The sequence below is a fragment of the Podarcis pityusensis genome (assembly GCF_964106645.2).
Source record: "Podarcis pityusensis genome assembly, chromosome: 15".
Taxonomy (NCBI): Eukaryota; Metazoa; Chordata; class Lepidosauria; order Squamata; family Lacertidae; genus Podarcis; species Podarcis pityusensis.
The window spans coordinates 34,042,429-34,061,865 of record NC_138040.1 but is presented as its reverse complement, the minus strand read 5'-3'; the positions used below and the strand labels follow the sequence as shown (position 1 = coordinate 34,061,865).

The following is a 19,437-nucleotide window of genomic DNA, read 5'->3' as shown; positions in this document are numbered from 1 at the left end:
AAATCAAAACTGACAGAATTTCCCATCCCTACTCTTGACCAACAAATATCTCTGTGATATGGAATACAGTGGTACCTCGGGTTACAGACGCTTCAGGTTACAGACGCTTCAGGTTACAGACTCCGCTAACCCAGAAATAGTACCTTGGGTTAAGAACTTTGCTTCAGGATGAGAACAGAAATCGTGTGGCGGCAGTGCAGCGGCAGGCCCCATTAGCTAAAGTGGTACCTCAGGTTAAGAACAGTTTCAGGTTAAGAACGGACCTCCAAAACGAATTACAATAAGTTCTTAACCCGAGGTACCACTGTATTCAAATCTGGTAATGCCTGCCCTCCCCCTTTCCAATCACCTCTGGTGTTTAAGCTTAACACTGAGGAATTCATGTTGCAAAAGGCAATCGCTATGGACTACAAACATCCTCTTAAACATGAAGATTCATATTCCCCTGTATCTACAGCATCATAATAACTATACAGTGGTACCTCGGGTTAAGAACTTAATTCATTACGGAGGTCCGTTCTTAACCTGAAACTGTTCTTAACCTGAAGCACCACTTTAGCTAATGGGGCCTCCCGCTGCCACTGTGCGATTTCTGTTCTCATCCTGAGGTAAAGTACTTAACCCGAGGTACTACTTCCGGGTTAGCAGAGTCTGTAACCTGAAGCGTATGTAACCTGAGGTACCACTGTACAGATTTTGCAGCATTCCTTTATCTGTAAGGACAGTGAGTTCTGTCATGAGGCAAGCAGCGCTGAAAAACAAAGACATCAGAAAATTATCCCCATATTCTCAAGTACATTTAGTATAGAGGCAGCAACAGCAACTGGCATCTCTCATGGAATTGTAATTGACAAATAAGGCTCACCCATGGGGATATCCGTCTAAGCTGACTTAAATGTTTGCTGACATTTTCAAGAGAGAATTCTGCTGCTTCAGACAGACAAAGAGAGAAAGAGAGAGAGAGAGAGAGAGAGAGAGAGAGAGAGAGAGAGAGCAGCTACATTCCTAAGATTTACAAATTCCTCTTTAAAGGAAACATCCCCAAAATGTAAATAAAAGGGAAAGAACAACATTCTCAGCTCTCTGGAAAGTCTGGAGAAATCAGAAGGTGCCAAACAGACTTGCACATTAGAAGCGGGCATATTCTCTCCTGCAAAAAGTAATTCGAATATAAAAAGGGGTTTTAGCAAGGCAATGAAGTCATCTGCTGCTGTCAGCTAAGAAGGGGTTTAAGACATTCGGAAAAACCCAGGGAAATTTTTTAAATCAACAAGAGGAACAAATACAATCGAGTTAAAGGATAAAGTTCAGTGGATTCCGAATAAAAATTTCAAGGAAAGTTAGGTACAGTAAATGTTGGTCCATAACTTGTTCACTATTGAGAAAAACACTGAAATGTTTTTCTTGTTTGTTCTGTTGTTTAATAACATTATTTTTAACAACAGTGAAAATTTTTAAAAAATCTCTAAGTGGACAAAACATAGAAATGACCCTTCTGTTGTAGGTTACATGAGATTTGAACGTTACCTTGGAAGTGCTAGTGTTGAAAATGCCACTCTATAGAAAAGAACTTTATCCAGTATTTAAGTGAGGAAATAGGTATTAAATGGGGGTTTTTTTGTTTGGGCCAGCACATTATTAAAGGAATAAATGCCTTGCTTGTAGGCCATCAGAAGTGCTAGTCAGCAAACCACAAGGTTTCCATCACAATGTCAGTAATTTGTCAATGAAGGCAACTACACCAAAGGCATGCAACCATCCATTCCATACATTTGAAGCATGTGGCTTCCCCCAAAGAACCCTGGGAACTGTAGTTTGTTAAGGGTCCTGGGAACTGGAGCTCTATGAAAGCTAAACTACAATTCCCAGGATTCTTTAAGGAAAGCCATGTGCTTTAAGCGTATGATATAGTTGTAACGTTTATCTACGTTTGGCAAGCCCAGTGCTGTCATGGTGAAACATGGGAGCTACATGAATTTGCTGCTCAATGTGCCGGGATGCTATCATAAACTTTGAGCAGCAGTAGCCAGACCTGAAACCCAGTAAAACCTAATGCCTTTTGGTTGGATACGACTTCCTGAGGGAAAGGGAGCCCATTTGGAACGGGCTGAGGGAAAATGGACAACATAGAATGCTGTGGCCCAAACCCCCCAAATCCAACTTTGATACCATTCCTAAATATCATTTTTAGAGTTGTGCATACAATTTCAGTTCTAACACTCCCTGCAATTTGATGCTATGCATTTTATTGTGCCAAAAAGGGGAGGAAAAATGCATATACCAGGGCAGGGTTTCAAAGGAGAGAAAAAACAGGGAGCTTCACTTTCAGTAGCACACCCAAGAGGCATTAACTAAGTGTACAGAAGACACAAGAGTCTAATTTCATTGCTTCCAGTGGTTCAGTCTGTTAGTCTTTTAGCCACATTCCATCCTGTCCAGATCGCTGCTGGATCCTCAAAAGGCCTAGGGCACAAATCTGCATAAAAATTGCATGTGCCAATTTACGCAGCCTTTCAGAGAGAAAGCTGCACAGCTAAGGCTAGGGAACCTTTTCCAGCCAAAGGGCTGCATCTCCTTCTTCACAAGTTCCTATGGGCCAGTGGTGGATGGGGCTAGACCATGGGTAGGCAAACTAAGGCCTGGGGGCCGGATGCGGCCCAATCGCCTTCTCAATCCGGCCCGTGGACAGTCCAGGAATCAGCGTGTTTTTACATGAGTAGAATGTGTGCTTTTATTTAAAATGCATCTCTGGGTTATTTATGGGGCATAGGAATTCATTCATTTTTTTTTTTCAGAATATAGTCTGTCCCCCCCGACAAGGTCTGAGGGACAGTGGACCGGCCCCCTGCTGAAAAAGTTTGCTGACCCCTGAGTTAGACGTAAGAATGAGAGGAGCAACGGATATCATTTTTACCATCGTACAGCCAGCCATTTTTCTGCACACACCTTTCTCTATCTGCCATCCAAGTGGGCAAGCAGTGCTGTAAGAGTTCAGCGGCTTGTTCCAACACCAAGAAAACACTCAAGGAGCGTCCAAAGCTGGTAAGAAATGTGACCTAGGGAATAGTTCCAAGGACCATGTAGAGAGGCCTGGGGAAGGGGCACATTAGGATGCCAGGGCAGAGGTCTCCCATCTCTGCTGAAAGCAAAAGTAAACAAGAAGCAGGAGACCCTGGGATGAGTGCAGACGACTTTCAGCTTGGATCCTCTAGTCCTGAGATGGCCAAACTTGGCCCTCCAGCTGTTTTGGGACTACAACTCCCATCATCCCAAGCTAACAGGACCAGTGGTCAGGGATGATGGGAATTGTAGTCCCAAAACAGCTGGAGGGCCAAGTTTGGCCATCACTGCTCTAGCCGCTCGCTGGGACCACAGCTGATTTCCAGCACCCCTCCGCATCCACCACCACTCCCACTACCAAAACATGTATCACGTCATTTTGAATGTCTGCCACCTTTTCCAACAGAAGTGCAAATTAGCGATCCCTATATAGATGTGCGCGTGCAGACACAGAGAGATATGCCTATATTTAAACTGGCAGCCGAACGCGATTCTCCCATGTATGGAACGCACCTGCTTCTGGGGTAGAGACAGAAGCAGCATTGGATCTGCAATGGACATTCTTTCCGCTAGGCAGGTTCCACGCTGGAAACCAGACACAGAAAAAGAAAAGGAAATTGCAGAGGCTGCGAGATAATTAAAAGAGGTGAAAGCACAAACCACCAAGGTGGGACTGGTAGACAAATGAGGGCTGAGGAAAATACCTGGGAAAGTAAAAATAGTCAAAGACAAAAATGGAATTTCATGTGAAATGATATGGGAGTACCTGACTGATAAAGATGGGAAATGATTTGGGAGGCTTTGACTGTGTTAGAGAAGAAACAAGAAGGGAGGGCAAAGGGTTTAAGACGCTGCCCTATGTGGTGGCATTGTAAAATTGTCAAAAAGGCCTGGGAAAAGACATATAAAGATTTGAAGTAAATGTGGGAAATGATTGTTGTTTTAAAAAATTGAAGTTATGATACTGAGATGTAAAGGACTTGATGGATTGTTTGAACGAAAGACTCTGTTCCGATATGCGAGACTGGATGCCAGGCCAAGACCAGCCAGTCCTCATGGAAGGAAGAAACCTCGACCAAAGAAGATAAAGAAGAAGACTGGCAAAATAAATGACTGAACTATGCAGGACATATTATTACAAAAAAGGACAATTGCTCAATGCATATTTCTTAAGATTTGTGTAGAGACTTTTACATTAGTATAACTTCTAAAAGTCACTTGTAATAAGATGAAGGAGGTTTTAAAATTGGATTGTTATGTATATAAGGTTTTATGGACGTGCATAAACAAGTAGATTATAATGGAACCAAGAGGGGGAGTGGAGGGAAGTCAACCAAAAACATTATGGTTTAATCTGTTTATGATATTTTTCCTTTTTTCTGTTGTTGTTTTTTGTTTTGTTATTTTTGGAAAATCAATAAATTGTTATGGAAAAGGAAAAAGAAAAGAAAAAAGACCCAGGAAGGAAATGGTTAGTGCAATGGAAACAGTTAAACACTGGTTGAAGAAAGGGGCAGAAAGCCATTAGCAGTGACCATGGACAGCCTTGGTACAGTGGTACCTTGGTTTTCAAACTTAATTCATTCTGGGAGTCCGTTCGACTCCCGAAACTGTTCAGAAACCAAGGCAAAGCCTCCAATTGGCTGCAGGAGCTTCCTGCACTCAATCGGAAGCCGCACCGGATGTTTGGCTTCCAAAAAACGTTCGCAAATTGGAACACTGACTTCCAGGTTTGCGGCGTTTGGGAGCCGATTTGTTCGGGAGCCAAGCCATTTGACTACCAAGGTACCACTGTATTCAGTTATGTCCCAGAAGGGCGACACCTTGAACAGCACAGAGCAGGGGAGCCAGAAGGGGTGGAAGGATGGAAAGAGGGCAGTTATTTATTCTAGATCGTCTTCTGTGTGGCTGGCATGTGACAGGTCTCCTGTTGAATCAGAGTGAAGGTTGCCATCTGCTGGATCCCTAGAGCCATTTCCAACTAGCCCAATGACTTTCCGTTCCAGACACCTCCCCAAACCAGCCTGGGATTTACTGGATAAACGAACGCCATTACCTCTCCTTCCAGCACAACAGTGTTCAACCTCGGAAAAGAGGGGTCCCTTATGTCTATACACCTTCATAATCAGATTCCCATGAAGTTCTGGGACCAGGGGGACAGGGAAAAAGAGTCTCTGGGACTTCCTATGGTTCCCAGTTTCCAAAGGGGACCCAGGAAGTTACCCCAACTTTGCAGAACCTCTTTCTCTTTATGCAGTTCGTTGTGTCTAAGGAACCACTCTCCAACTTGGAGGGTTTGGCTGAAACACACACACACACACACACACACACACACACAAACGAAGAAGTTTGGTCTGCATTATTTCCCTATGAGCAGCCTCAGACCCTCAGCCTTGGGCAGCCAAGAGGATATATATTTTCAGGACCCACCCTAGTCCTGTGACAGTAATTTCCGTTAAATTGTTTTTAATATTGAATTTTAAATTGCTGTAACCCACCCTGGAACCTTATGGTGAAAGGTAGACAAGAAATTAAATCAATAATATTTCACGCTATTGTCTTTATTTCCAAGCAAGATCAGTGTGAGGGCAATTCTATATAAGGCGGCGAAGAGCCTAAATCTGCTTCTTTATCTTTTAAAATATACTCACACAGAAAACCAGTTCCGGGTAACGCTATTTCAAAAACAGTTTTTCATTTTTCAGATACCAGCAACCTAAACACAGGTGGCCAACCAGCAGCCAGGGAGCAGAATGTGGCCTCCAACCTCATTTTGTGCAGCCCCCAACACCTCATGAAGCTTTGCTCCAAGGAGGCTGAGCACGTGGTTCTTTCCTTTTCCATATTATCTTCACAACAACCCAGAGAGGGAGGCGAAGCTGAGAGATGTTGACCGGCCCGAGGTCACTCAATGAGCTTCTTGGCTGAGTAAGATTTCAAACCCTGATCTCCTAGATCCTAGCCCAACACTGTAAGAACTAAACCGCACTGGTTGTTCTGCTCTGCGTGCGTATGGCATAGAGCACTAACATCAGAAAGGAATTGCATTCTTGCTGTCCTAGGACTACATCTTAATCATCCATTTGCTCAGACCACAATCTGTAGTCCTCCAGAAGTTGTTGGACACCAACTGCCATTGGCCCCAGCCAGCAGGGCCAACTGTCAGGGTTAATGGAAGCAACATCTTGAGGACCACAGATTCTACATTGTTGACTCAGATGATTATAGGACTTGCCTCAATGACCTCTTATGCATGTTTCCAGCCCAATTCACTGACTCTTACACTTTTCACAAGGGATGTTTCACACAACATTTTCATCTGCATGATTAAAAGAACTATTTTAATCATGAGAGCCAGTGTGGTGTAGTGGTTAAGAGTGGTAGACTCGTAATCTGGTGAACCGGGTTCGCGTGTCCGCTCCTCAGCATGCAGCTGCTGGGTGACCTTGGGCCAGTCACACTTCTCTGAAGTCTCTCAGCCTCACTCACCTCACAGAGTGTTTTGTTGTGGGGGAGGAATAGAAAGGCGATTGTTAGCCGCTTTGAGACTCCTTAGGATAGTGATAAAGCAGGATATCAAATCCAAACTCTTCTTCTTCTTCTATTTGGGAACACACCTGGCAAAGGTTTCTCCCAAATTCACAGATCACACAGCATTTGAAAAGCATGCATTCTGCAAGTATACAGAACCAAGCAAAACCTGCACACAATGCAGACCACTCCTCCTGCCGGACCTGCCCAACTACAGCATCTTCACAGTGCTCTCTACAACATTCGCAATGTCATTTAATTAATGCAGACGGAGCCCAGAGAGAAAAGAAATCCTGATAACACTTTATTGAGCAAAACTGAACAAAACCAGTATATAATAAGAAAGCAACAGGTGATTATGTCTGTCCTAAGTCTGGCTTTGCACATAGCAGGGAGACATTCAAACAAACATACAGAGGGAAACTCCCCTCAAACAGTCAATCGCAACACGAGTTACCTCTGCAAAGATCATGCTATGCAACACCTCCACCCCTTATTTTACCAGCCGAATGATCCCTGCTGTTGTGCTTCCAGAACTATGAGCAAAATGGACAAACAGAACAAGAATCTCCGTTCTCCTGTACTTCCTAACCAGCCATTCCCTCTGTTCGCACACAAGTTATACTTCAGCAGACAATCTTGGCAGCGTTCCTCAGATAGGCAGCCTCCAACCTGCTACATGCATTGGCAAGAGTGCAAGGAAAATAAGCGAACGGGGCCCAATCGCTTGCTGGATGCGGGCGAAGATTAAAGAGATGACATTTTTTCGAGCACATAGCGGTATCCTTTCCCCGCTGACATTTAATATGACCAGCTTTGAGAGCTGGGCCCAACTTTCCGTTGTATGAGTAATAACAGAAGACAGCTGCTGTCTCCTCCTGCACATGATAGTCCTGGAGCCGAGGCTTCTTGCAATAGATCACATTTTGATTTGAGCCGCATCGCCTCCTGACATCTGCACTGCAACAGACCATTATTCTGCAGCTATTGGGAAATTCCGCAGCAGCAGCAGATGGAGAGAAAAAACAACAACCATACGCTTTGCAGGCTTCGGCGCATCACTCCTTGAAACTCTGCCCATCACACTTTAACATTAAATATTTAATCCGGCGAGATGTCCGGTTCTTAATGTTAATCCATTTCTTCCACCTTGCCATAGTCAAAAATTCAGCTTGCTGCATAAGTCATGGTCTTAGCACTTACGGAAGGGTAAAAAGGATGCTTTTACTGGCTGAGGAGGAAGTTTGCTTTCTTACATGCAGAAGTAGCTTCTGGCAGCTATCATATCATTAATAATGGAGGTACTGAGACACGGAGCTTGACAGCCAGGAAGCAGCAGCCTCTCCCTTGCCTTCCCCTCTGCCTTCATCAAGCAATTCCTTTCTCTTCCTTCAAAGTCTGGTGAGCAGGGAAATATAATTTTCCCAGGGTACCCGAGCTCTTAGCATGGATGTTAAGGTGTCCTAGCAAAAATGAGTCAGGGCAGTGGAATGTTTGTGAGTGTTGGACCGCACAGGTTGGCCTATTGGGGGTGGGACACAGTGCCCCCCCCACCAGCTTTCAGACAGCTTTCCTTTGCCTGCCTTCCTACCAGTATACCTGAAGGAGCGTCTCCACCCCCATCATTCTGCCCAGATACTGAGGTCCAGCTCCGAGGGCCTTCTGGCAGTTCCCTCGCTGCGAGAAGCCAAGTTGCAGGGAACCAGGCAGAGGGCCTTCTCGGTAGTGGCACCCGCCCTGTGGAACGCCATCCCACCAGATGTCAAAGAGAAAAACAACTACCCGACTTTTAGAAGACATCTGAAGGCAGCCCTGTTTAGGGAAGCTTTTAATGTTTAATAGAGTATTGTATTTTAATATTCTGTTGGAAGCTTCCCAGAGTGGCTGGGGAAACCCAGCCAGATGGGCGGGATATAAATAATAAATTATTATTATATTATTGTTGTTGTTAAGTTGTGGGTGAACATATCAGACGACACAGCGATTCCTCAAACAGCTCTTGTTTATTCACAGGCCAGAACAGAACTGAACTGAAGGGTTCAGCCAGCCTGCTTATATAGAGCTCAACTACAAAGCAACTGTAACAACTTTCTGTAACTATCCAATCACTGAATGTCACTTTCAATCCCTTATTTGCATATGTGGACCTGAGTGAAAACTATCTACAGTATCCCCCTGCTGGCCCAGGGTGAGAACTTCAGTACATAACAATTATTATTACTTGCGGCTGATCAAAGAGGTGGCACTGCCTGCCAGCTTCCAGCTCCTCAGCCCCAGTTAAGGATGGAAGAGAAATTCAATTCAGTCTGCATTTTAAGGCAAATTGCATCTAAATCACACTGTGTGAAACAATACAAGAACCAAAACACAGCCCACCTTCGAAATTCGTGGCTCTCTGAATTTTGCAATGCACGTCTCCAGCCCAGCAACATTTACACACACACAAGCCTAAACTTGGGTAAAGTGTGTGTGAAAATACACGTATTAGCAAAACAACATACAAAAAATTGCATCACATCCGGGAAAACTGCTTCGCAGAAACACATATATTAGGCAAAAGTGCAGGCGAATGCTGCGTATTAGGAGAAATTAGTACTAAAAGGATGGTGAAGTATCATGGGAAGGATTTTTTTAATTTTAAAAAATGGCAAGCTGATGTAGAAATAAGGAGAACCAAACTAAAGATTGGAAAAAATGAAAAACCGAGAGAAACCAAAATGGACAGATTTTTATTGTTGTTAGCCACTCTGAGCCCGGCTTCAGCTGGGGAGGGCGGGATATACATAAAATTTATTATTATTATTATTATTATTATTATTATTATTATTATCCCTCCTTTGTTCTTGCAGAACTCAGCAAAGAGGAAAGTGGTAGAATCATAGAATGGAGGCAAAACAGTCACCGGTCCTGGCTTCACCTGCTATTGGTTTCTTTGCCTTCAGGCTTAGACTCTCCACTGTGCTATGACGTTCATCGGTTGACAGGGGTCCAAGCCACACTCTATCTCGGCCAAAACTACCTCACAGGAGTGTTGTGCAGATAACAAAGGGAGCCATGTATGGCTGCTTGTCCTCCTTGGGAAAGAGGTGAGATATAAAAGCAATAATAGGCAGGTGCCAAAAATACATGCACTTTGTGCCGGGGACACCGCAGAGCATTCAGACCTTGTTACACATGCGATTTCATTGGGAATTCAATGGGCCCAAACTGGGCTGGGAGAAAGTGAAGTTATTCTCAAGGGTTTTCTTTCTTTCGTTCTTTCTTTCTTTCTTTTTCAAATGATTAGGCTCTGCAGAATGAATTCACTTCATATTGACCCAAGGGATGTTTGCCCATTACTGGTTAATTCTCTCTCTCTAGCAAAGGAGGAAGTCAATGGGTTGTGTCCAATGAGAGTCATATGCTACAGCAGACCCCACTCAAATTAATAGACAGGGCTAACTTAGCCCCATTCGTTTCAATGGGTCTACTCTGAGTAGGTTGGTTGGATGCAATCCAGCATGCCCTAACTTTCTCTTGCCTTGCTAACTTCCCAACTTCTAGAGTGGAAATGAATCACAGATTAGCCATTTAAGACGAACTGCCTTAGAGAACTGGGCCACTTGCATCCCACATCACCAAAGGAAGTTGGTACGGGACCAGGTTGAATCTGCAGCCTGAGCTAATTCTCAGACTATGCAAACTAGGTACTGCCTTTATTTGCATAAAAACTACATGAATGTTTTCCAACCGCCACGTTGACATCTTTCCTGGGCATTGGCATTCCCAGTAGATAGTATCCCTGCTTTGAAAGTCTCTCTCCTCAAACACACACTGCCCCAAGGCTCTTTCCTGAACAACAGTGTTAAGCGAGAGGTAACAAATAGCTGTGAATTTTGCTAAGAAGAGAATCAGATCTCTATAGTCTTGGGAGCTGCCATCTCCTTAAGTAGCTGTATGAACGGACAAATCGCTTTAGAAGTGGTTTCGTTCCTTCCCCCACCTTTAATATTTCATTTATTCATTTCAGATATTTATATATCACTGCAAAGTCAGAATTTCCAAGCAGTGTACATAAACAAAAAAAAATGTTTTAGAAAAAACACATACAGGAAATAAGAACAATTAAAAATACTCCGTAAGAACAGCAAAACTGCCTTAAAATGTCTGCTGGAATAAGGAAGCTCTTTGTCATGAGTCTGTAGGTCAGAAAGGAGGGTGCTTGTCTAATCTCAGTTGGGAGGGAATTCCACAGCCTTGGGCTCACAAGACTGTAAATGTGTCTCCTGGTCAGCCATGCAGCTGTGCCCTGGGAGACGATCAACAGAGACTCCCCCAAAGATCTTAGCGATCAGGTAGAGGTACAAGGGATCAGGCAGCCCTTAAGATACCGTGGACCCAAGTTGTTAAGGGCCTTGTAAAATTAACACCAAAACCTTGATCATGGCCTGGTAACATGTGAGCAACCAGTGTGAGCTTTTAAGCACCAATGTTATGCGCTGGCAGAGTCCAGTCACAGCATTTTGGACCAGCTTTCACATTATTACCTCCCAAGGCATACAGCAGAGAGGTTTGCGTGCTTCCAGAATTGCTCCACTTTTAATAGTACTTACTTTTTCAGAACAAACTGAAGGCCCAAACCCCTATGATGCAACTGCGAAGAAGCACCAATTCATGCCAAGTGTTTGCCTTTTGCACCTCACTCCTGTTGCTGGATCTTGGGGTCCAACAAAACACAAGGCAGATCCCACACACCTGAATTCTGCCCTACCATGGTATAGACAGGAGAGTTCAGCAGAGCTGGGACCCAGAATATCCATAAGGTGGCAACACTAAAAGCAGTGCGCCATTTGCTTGTTATTGGATTAAAAACAAAACAAAAACACCAATCTCGCTTTTTGGAAATAAAGAGTGTCCCTTGACAAGGGGTGTCATGATGCAGGAATTTATCGCGTAACCAATTTTTAAAAAGGCAATCTGTTAATTCTATAGGCCTATACCATAAGCCTCGGGGAAGAAGAACCTTAACACAAGTCACAAAAGCAAACACAGGTATTTTCTTTTCCGAGAGAGAGAGAGATTGCCATGCCAAGAGTGTCCTGTGTCATCTTAAAGACCAACAGATTTATTGCTGCATAAGCTTTGATGGACAACTTCCATCAGCTGCATACCATAAAGAGATTCTTAAAGTTGGCTGTAACTTTTAAAGACAACCACAAAGGAAACAAAACCAGGCTTGGGTGCATCAATAAAACTATTTTTGAGACTACCACGACAAAAAAGGCCAGAAAGGAATCAGAATGAATACAAGGGTGCTTTCAACACTTTGGAGCGTCTTGACTCTACAATGCTACAACAAATTTTAGGTATCAGCTTCTTCTTTTTCTGGCGGCACTCAACAGTACTCAGTACCATCAGCTTTCTGCCCCCTGCCCAAATCTTATGACGACCCTCGTGGTCTCTTCCAATTCTATGATTCAACTATTGCCTCCCCCATTCCATGCTCCCAGTTCCTAAGAAAAGGTTGTTTAGGTGGCAAGGCAAGCATCAATGATTTTATCCCCTTGCGCTTCCCAGCCACGCAACAGGACAAGGCTTCGAAGGCACCCACAGCGTAGGCGCTTGGCTGTCGCGCATGCACACCACTTTTCCACTCTTTAGCCAGTGGCAGTGGCGGTGGGTGGGCCATGGAAGGAGGGGAAAACAATAAGTCTGGGGTACGGAGGGGGAGGGAGATGAAGCCCCCGCAAGCCTGCGCATGTGCGGTCAGGCAGCGGCACAGGCACAGTGCAGCCCAGCTGCTATGAGCGGACAGGACAGGGTGGGTGGCTGGCTGGCTGGCTGGCTGGCTGCCTGGCCAGCCCATTGGGTGGCAGACATTTGGGGGGGTTCCCATGATCCCCCCCCCCGTGAAAAGGGCAGTGGCAGTAGCAGGTGGATTGCTATGAACCTGGTGAGTACTGACACCTTTTTTCCAAGAAAAAAAGGCACTGGGTATCAGTAAGATGTGAGTGAGAGTGATGGAGCTGTTAGTGTTTTGGGCTAGGACCTAGGAGATAAAGTTTCAAATCCCGACTCAGCCATTAAGTTCACTAGCTGACTTGAGCCAGGCACTATTTCTACCTCACAGGGTTGTTGAGAAGATGGAATGGGATGGCGGAGGGGGGGTGCACTTCAACTGGAGCAATTTGGAGGGGAAGTAGGGTACAAATGCCGTAACAATGTCAGAACTCTTTCCCGCTAAAGCATTACTGCACAAGATTGTAATGCAGAACTTTCTCTTCTACCAGTCAGGCCTGGAGCTATGCCAGGGTCACGACCAGGGGCTCAGGATCCCAGCAACAGCACTGAAGCTGGTTTCAGGTCTTCCATATGGGGCAGCTGGCTGTGTAAACCTCCATTTCAAAATTTCCAAGATGTTTTCCAATGAAACCATGTTAGGAATATAAGAAAAGCCTTTTGAACCATCAATGGCCCAGCTACTCCACCATCCCGTTCTCCCAGGAGCTAACCAGATGTCTATGGAAAGTTGGAAGCCTGGAAAAGAGGAGACTGAGAGGAGATATGATGGACACCTTCAAATATCTAAAGGGCTGTCACATGGAAGATGGAGCAAGCTTGTTTTCTCCTGCTCTGGAAGATTCAAGTTACAAGACAGGAGATTCCGCCTAAACATCATGAAGAACTTTCTGTTGGTAAGAGCTGTCAGATAGTAGAATGGACTTCCTCGAGAGGTTGTGGACTCTCCTTTGGAGGTATTTAATCCATCTGTCATGGATGCTTTAGTTGAGATTCCTGCATTTGAACTAGATGACACTTGGAGTCCCTTCCAATTCTCCAGTTCTTTGACTCTATGATAGCACCTAAGTGCAACAATAGTTGTGGTTCCCAGCAACTGATATTTAGGGACATATAGCCTATGACAGTGGAGGCAGAGCATAGACATTGCTCTAGGGCACGGTGAGAAAAGGGCAGATCCCAGCCCCGCTTGGAGCGCTGCTGGCAGGAAAGCTTGAAGAGGCCCAGCCAGAAGGTGTGTTGTGCCCAGTTTATAGGGACGCAGGTGGAGCTGTGGTCTAAACTTCTGAGCCTCTTGGGCTTGCCAGTCAGAAGGTTGGCAGTTCGAATCCCCATGATGAAGTGGGCTCCCGTTGCTCTGTCCCAGCTCCTGTCAACCCAGCAGTTCGAAAGCACGCCATTACAAGTAGATAAATAGGTACCACTGCGGCGGGAAGGTAAACGGTGTTTCCTTGCCCTCTGGTTTCCATCACAGTGTCCCGTTGCGCCAGAACCGGTTTAGTCCTGCTGGCCACATGACCCGGAAAGCTGTCTGTGGATGAACGCTGGCTCCCTCGGCCTGAAAGCGAGATGAGCGCTGCAACCCCATAGTCGCCTTTGACTGGACTTAACCGTCCAGGGATCCTTTAACTTTTTTTTTTTACCTTTTGTGCCCAGTTATTGATGCAAGGAACACAAAGACCCATCCTTGTCATTTTCCCCTTTCTTCCCCCAAAAGAAACAAAGGGAGAAAGCCCCACTTTCCCACCCCACATTTGAAACCCAAACTGACTCTCCTGACCCTCGTTGGAGCCAGCTGCCTTCATCCACATTCCAGCCAAAAATAATAACAGAAGAGCCCAGTTTGGAGGAGAGTTAATCTAATCTTCATTGCTTCAGTTTTAAAATATCCTGCTTGGTTTTGGGTTTCTTGTTACATGGAGGGATATGTTTTTAGTGAGATAGGTCTTAGCGTAAAGGTCCTTCGTGGAAGCTTCGTGTAACCAGATACCGAGGAAAGCCAGCTCTGCTGCAGTCCAAACAACACACACACACAGAGAGAGAGAGAGAGAGAGAGAGAGAGAGAGAGAGACGGACAGACATCGGCATCTCCACAAGGCAACCCTTTGCAAGCAAGCTCTGCTGAAGCCGAACTCCCGACAGCCGTAATTATGTTAATGCCTCTGCAAAAACTATTTATAAATTGTGCTTCATTGTAGAAACCTGCAAAACGTGTCAGCAGCAGCTCCCTGATTCTTCCCACCCTCAAAAAAAGTTTACTTCTGATTTGAGAGAGAGAGATACCTGCATAATTCCATTTCTTTCTCTCTCTTTTTTTAAAAAGAAGACAACGACCCCTCACTCATACATTTTAGGGCATCAAGCCAATATTTTCTAGCTTCTGCTACTATTCTGCCATGAAGGAGACTGAAAATTTTACCCCTTAGGAGAAAAGAGTTTAGGATACATTTCAGGGATGTGACATGAAATTTACACACCTGTGCAGGCACATAGTAGGGACAGCTGGAGGATGTTCAGTCTGCATTCTCAGTTGAATTGAACCAAACACTTCCTGGACAGATCACAGCCAGATCATAATGGAATTATCCTTCAGTTTTCACACTTTTCCTGAATTTCTGCAACGCAACTTTCAGTTCAAAGAGTCCCAAAATGCCTATTTTAGGTTAAAAGCGTGAAAAGACAGTCTCACCCTCTTATATACCTAGCGATTACCACGCTCTGCAGGAGAGGACCTCTAGATCTCATCCTATCATTAGGTATTTTTGGTTAGAGCGTGGTGCTGATAATGCCAAGGTTGCAGGTTCGATCCCTGTATGGGACAGCTGCATATTCCTACATTGCAGGGGGTTGGAATAGATGATCCTCAAGGTCCCTCCCAACTTTATGATTCTAAGTCCTCCTTGTGTGTTGCTACTGCGTTCCAATTCTCTCCTGCCATATAGAGCCAAGGGCTATGCAGAAGAGCTCTTGTCCCTTCTTTATCCTGCTGTTCCTGAACAGCAGAAACATGCGCAGGACAAAATAAATAAATTTTACAGAAATATTCCATGTACCTGTATTCCTCAGTGAATGCAGTGCATCAGGGCAGGACTTGTGGGCAGAGGTGAAGGGTCCCATTCAGAAAAAATGAAGCTGGGCTGACTTACTACACTTGAAATGATACACATTACCATCCAAAGAAGGGACCACTGAGCCCTAAAGTCTAAACTTACAGTCATACCTTGGATCCCGAATGCCCCGGAACTTGGATGTTTTGGCTCCTGAATGCCGCAAACACAGTTTGTGAACATTCTTTCAGAACCCAAACGTCCAACAGAGCTTCCTGCAGCCAATCAGAAGCCGCGATTTGGTTTTTGAACATTTTGGAAGTCGAACAGAATTCTGGAATGGATTCCGTTCGACTTCCAAGGTATGACTGTGCTTTACTGCACCACTGAGAAAATTGGGGGCAGAGGAGAGAGGCTCAGCAATTGCTTACACAGGGCCCCCTCCAGGAAAGACTTTTACCACCAAGTAGTCAAGGGCGATTTCATTGATGGGCCTGTGACAGCCTTAGACTGAGAAACGGTCACTTATCTAATGCTGCAGTTCAAAGACGGTCTCCTGCAAACAGCTTGCTCTAGGCAGCCATTGTTTATTCCACTGTTTATTCCAGGGTTGGAGATGATGGGAACTGTGTCCAGAAACATGCATGCCCTCCAAGTATCCCTATTTTCCAGGGACAGTCCCAGAATTATGAAAAATTACAATTTGATCCAGGAATATCCCTATTTCCACCACCAGTGCCACCAGTGCCCAGCTTGGAGAGCAGGATGAGCTGGTATCAGCAATGGCATAGGCCTCCCATTGCTTCTCCATGGCCACTGCCACTGGCCTCCTCATTTGAGCAGCTTGTCCATGGAGGCGCAGGTCAGTTCTGTGTCCAGGGCAGCTGTTTACCAACTCCATCTGGTACCCAGGCTGAGACCCTACCTGCCCGCAGACTGTCTCGCCAGAGTAGTGCATGCTCTAGTTATCCTCCTGCTTGGACTACTGCAATGTTCTCTATGTGGAGCTACCTTTGAAGGTGACTTGGAAACTACAACCAATCCAGAATGCGGCAGCTAGACTGGTGACTGGGAGTGGCTGCCGAGACCATATAACACCGCTCCTGAAAGACCTACATTGGCTCCCAGTACGTTTCCGAGCACAATTCAAAGTGTTGGTGCTGACCTTTAAAGCCCTAAATGGCCTCGGCCCAGTATACCTGAAGGAGCGTCTCCACCCCCATTGTTCTGCCTGGACACTGAGGTCCAGCGCCAAGGGCCTTCTGGTGATTCCCTCCCTGCGAGAAGTGAGGTTACAGGGAACCAGGCAGAAGGCCTTTTCGGTAGTGGCGCCCACCCTGTGGAACACCCTCCAATCAGATGTCAAGGAAATAAACAACTATCTGACTTTTGGAAGACATCTGAAGGCAGCCCTGTTTAGAGAAGTTTTTAATGTCTGATGTTTTATTGCTTTTTTATTACTATCATTAATTCTGTTGGGAGTTGCCCAGAGTAGCTGGGGAAACCCAGCCAGATGGGTGGGGTATAAATAATATATTATGTTGTTGTTGTTGTTGTGGCTGCCAGAGAACAGGCAAGGAGGAGAGGCTACTGCTGCCTCTGAAGCCTAGCCTCACATTACAGGGGCAGACCCTCCATGGTCAGAAAGAAAGAGGGAGCCTTGATTTATTTTAAAACAATGCTTTGTGTGTCCATGTCTAATTTTGCCCCTTTCTAAAATTTATTAAATGGGGTGTGTTTTTCTTTTTGTAAATCTACCAAAGAATAAAATAAAATCAGGATTGAGGGGTTTTCTCAGGACAGTGGAAGGCATGTGTGCTGCGGCTCATTGATGTAGTGGCGGTAAAAATGCTCTGCTGGGGAGGGCAAAAATGGAGAGTTGAGGGAGGTTAGTGTGGAGGTAGTGAGAAATGTCCCTATTTCCATCTGAGGAATGTTGGAGGGTATGCAACTGAAGTGCCACAGGTTTCCCACTTCAGCTTACTCACACTGCCGAAGTTGAACCAACAGGAGAAAAAGGTTTCCTTGCTACTGTCTCGCTTTGGCCTGTAAACAATGTACAGTGGTACCTCGGGTTAAGTACTTAATTCGTTCCGGAGGTCCCTTCTTAACCTGAAACTGTTCTTAACCTGGAGCACCACTTTAGCTAATGGGGCCTCCCACTGCCGGAGCACGATTTCTGTTCTCACCATGAAGCAAAGTTCTTAACCCGAGGTACTATTTCTGGGTTAGTGGAATCTGTAACCTGAAGCATATGTAACCCGAGGTACCACTGTACCTATGAAGCCAGCAGAGCTTTCTTCTGAGTGTAGATCCGCCTGGGAATCTAAACCCTTTAAGTTCAGGTTCCAACAGATCAACAACTTCCACAGTTTCACTTTTATCTCCCCTCCTCTTAAATACATCAGGCATCTTGTTCTTGAACACAAACTTTGGATGCATCAAGAAGCAAAGTGCCAAGTCTCTCTGCAGCACTGATGCAATTGTGTTCCTTACGAATCGAGCCTAGAATCAGAAGTCTGCAAAGCTTTTATTTGTGAATAAAAAACAAACAAACACTATTCATTCTTACATACTCATTGGAAACCCATTCCTCTCTCTGCACAGAAGAGGAACCTTGAAATTAATGAACCTCAGTTGGCTCTAGTAAGTCTACTCTGAGCAGGGCAAGCATTGGACACAACGGAAAGTTTGCAGACGTACAAACAGGGAAAAACAAATAACGCATGTGTATATAAGACAGGGCATAGCCCAATGAAAATGGAGCAAGCTCGGTGGGGACAGACTGTCAGCAGCTGGGAAATGAAAACTGGAGAGGGGAGGAATGGAATATCCTGGAAAGGGCATGGCTGGCTAGCTGGCACGCTGAAGAGGAGCATTCCACATTGCTACTTTTTATTGCAGCACCTATTTGTATTAAGCCTCGGGAGCAGTTGCCTGCACGGGGACAGCCAGGTGCGCAGGAAAGTGGCATCCTGGTTGGCATGAACGAGTGTGTGATGCAGAGAGGGCATGAGTGCTGTTGCAAGAGGGGCACAGAGGACGATGCTATGGTAATAAATGAGAAGAGAGGAGAGTAGGCTGCAGAACACAAAGAGGTGGGGAAAACACTTGAAAATGCATACATCTCAACCTGGCATAAGTAATGTGAGGCTTCTAGTTTAAAAAATAAAAATAGATAAAATTAAAAACAAACAAGTATGAAACCTATGCTTCTCATCCCCCTCTAGTGGCTATTTCCTATAGAGTAGCTAAGAAGATTCTACTGGCAGCTGCAGTTATAAGTGGACCACTGTTTCTGCTCCAGGTATGTTCACAGTACCACTTAATCTGCACCCAGTTTTTGAAGGCACATTCACACACCACTAGCAACAAACCATAGAGAGCCTGCATTTTCTTTTCTTTTTTCATACTTTACAAAGTCGTTGTGGTACTTCACCAGATCTTAACCTCTTACAATGTTTGTAAGAATGGATTCCAAATATCATTGAATTTGTCCACGGCGAGTCTGCGTTTATATGCAAGTTGTTCATATGTTGCGAGTTTGTATAAGTCTTCAATCCAATCAGAGAAGGGAGCCACATTTTTATTTTCCAGTTCATCAGTATCAGTCTTTCTGCTGTGGTCAGGGCACGGAGAATCCACTCATACTGTCCTTTCGTAAGGTTCCATGTGCCTGTATTTTCTTGACAAATGTTGCTGCTTGATGCATTTTTTCTCAAACCGGCTTCAATCAGACTATTGTATTTAATAGACTATTGTATTTTAATATTCTCTTGGAAGCCGCCCAGAGTGGCTGGGGAAACCCAGCCAGATGGGCGGGGTATAAATATATCATCATCATCATCATCATCATCATCAGACTAGAAAACTGGAGCGGTTATGTGAGCATACCCTAACAGCCACGGCATTTTATGTATTCGTCTTGTTCATTCATCTCTCATTTATTTATTGCATTTGTGTTCTACCTTTTCATCCAAGGAACTTGAGATGGCACCCATGGTTCTCCTCCTTTTATCCT

General features: G+C 44.9%; 1 protein-coding gene and 1 long non-coding RNA gene across 4 annotated transcripts in view; one reads left to right on the top strand and one right to left on the bottom strand.

Moving 5' to 3' along the window:
• Window positions 1-19,437, top strand: part of LOC308463895 — a 288,783-nt gene that overhangs the window by 1,519 nt on the left and 267,827 nt on the right. The window lies entirely within an intron of this gene.
• The window catches only part of PKNOX2 (PBX/knotted 1 homeobox 2), a 434,276-nt gene that overhangs the window by 406,938 nt on the left and 7,901 nt on the right, over window positions 1-19,437 (bottom strand). The window contains exon 1 of one of the 3 annotated variants that reach the window (XM_080982485.1): window positions 10,306-10,438. The exons of the other annotated variants lie outside the window; for them this stretch is intronic. The gene's annotated coding sequence lies outside the window, so the exon portion shown is untranslated. Of the gene's footprint in view, window positions 1-10,305; window positions 10,439-19,437 lie in introns of those variants that run through there. 3 annotated transcript variants of the gene reach the window in all.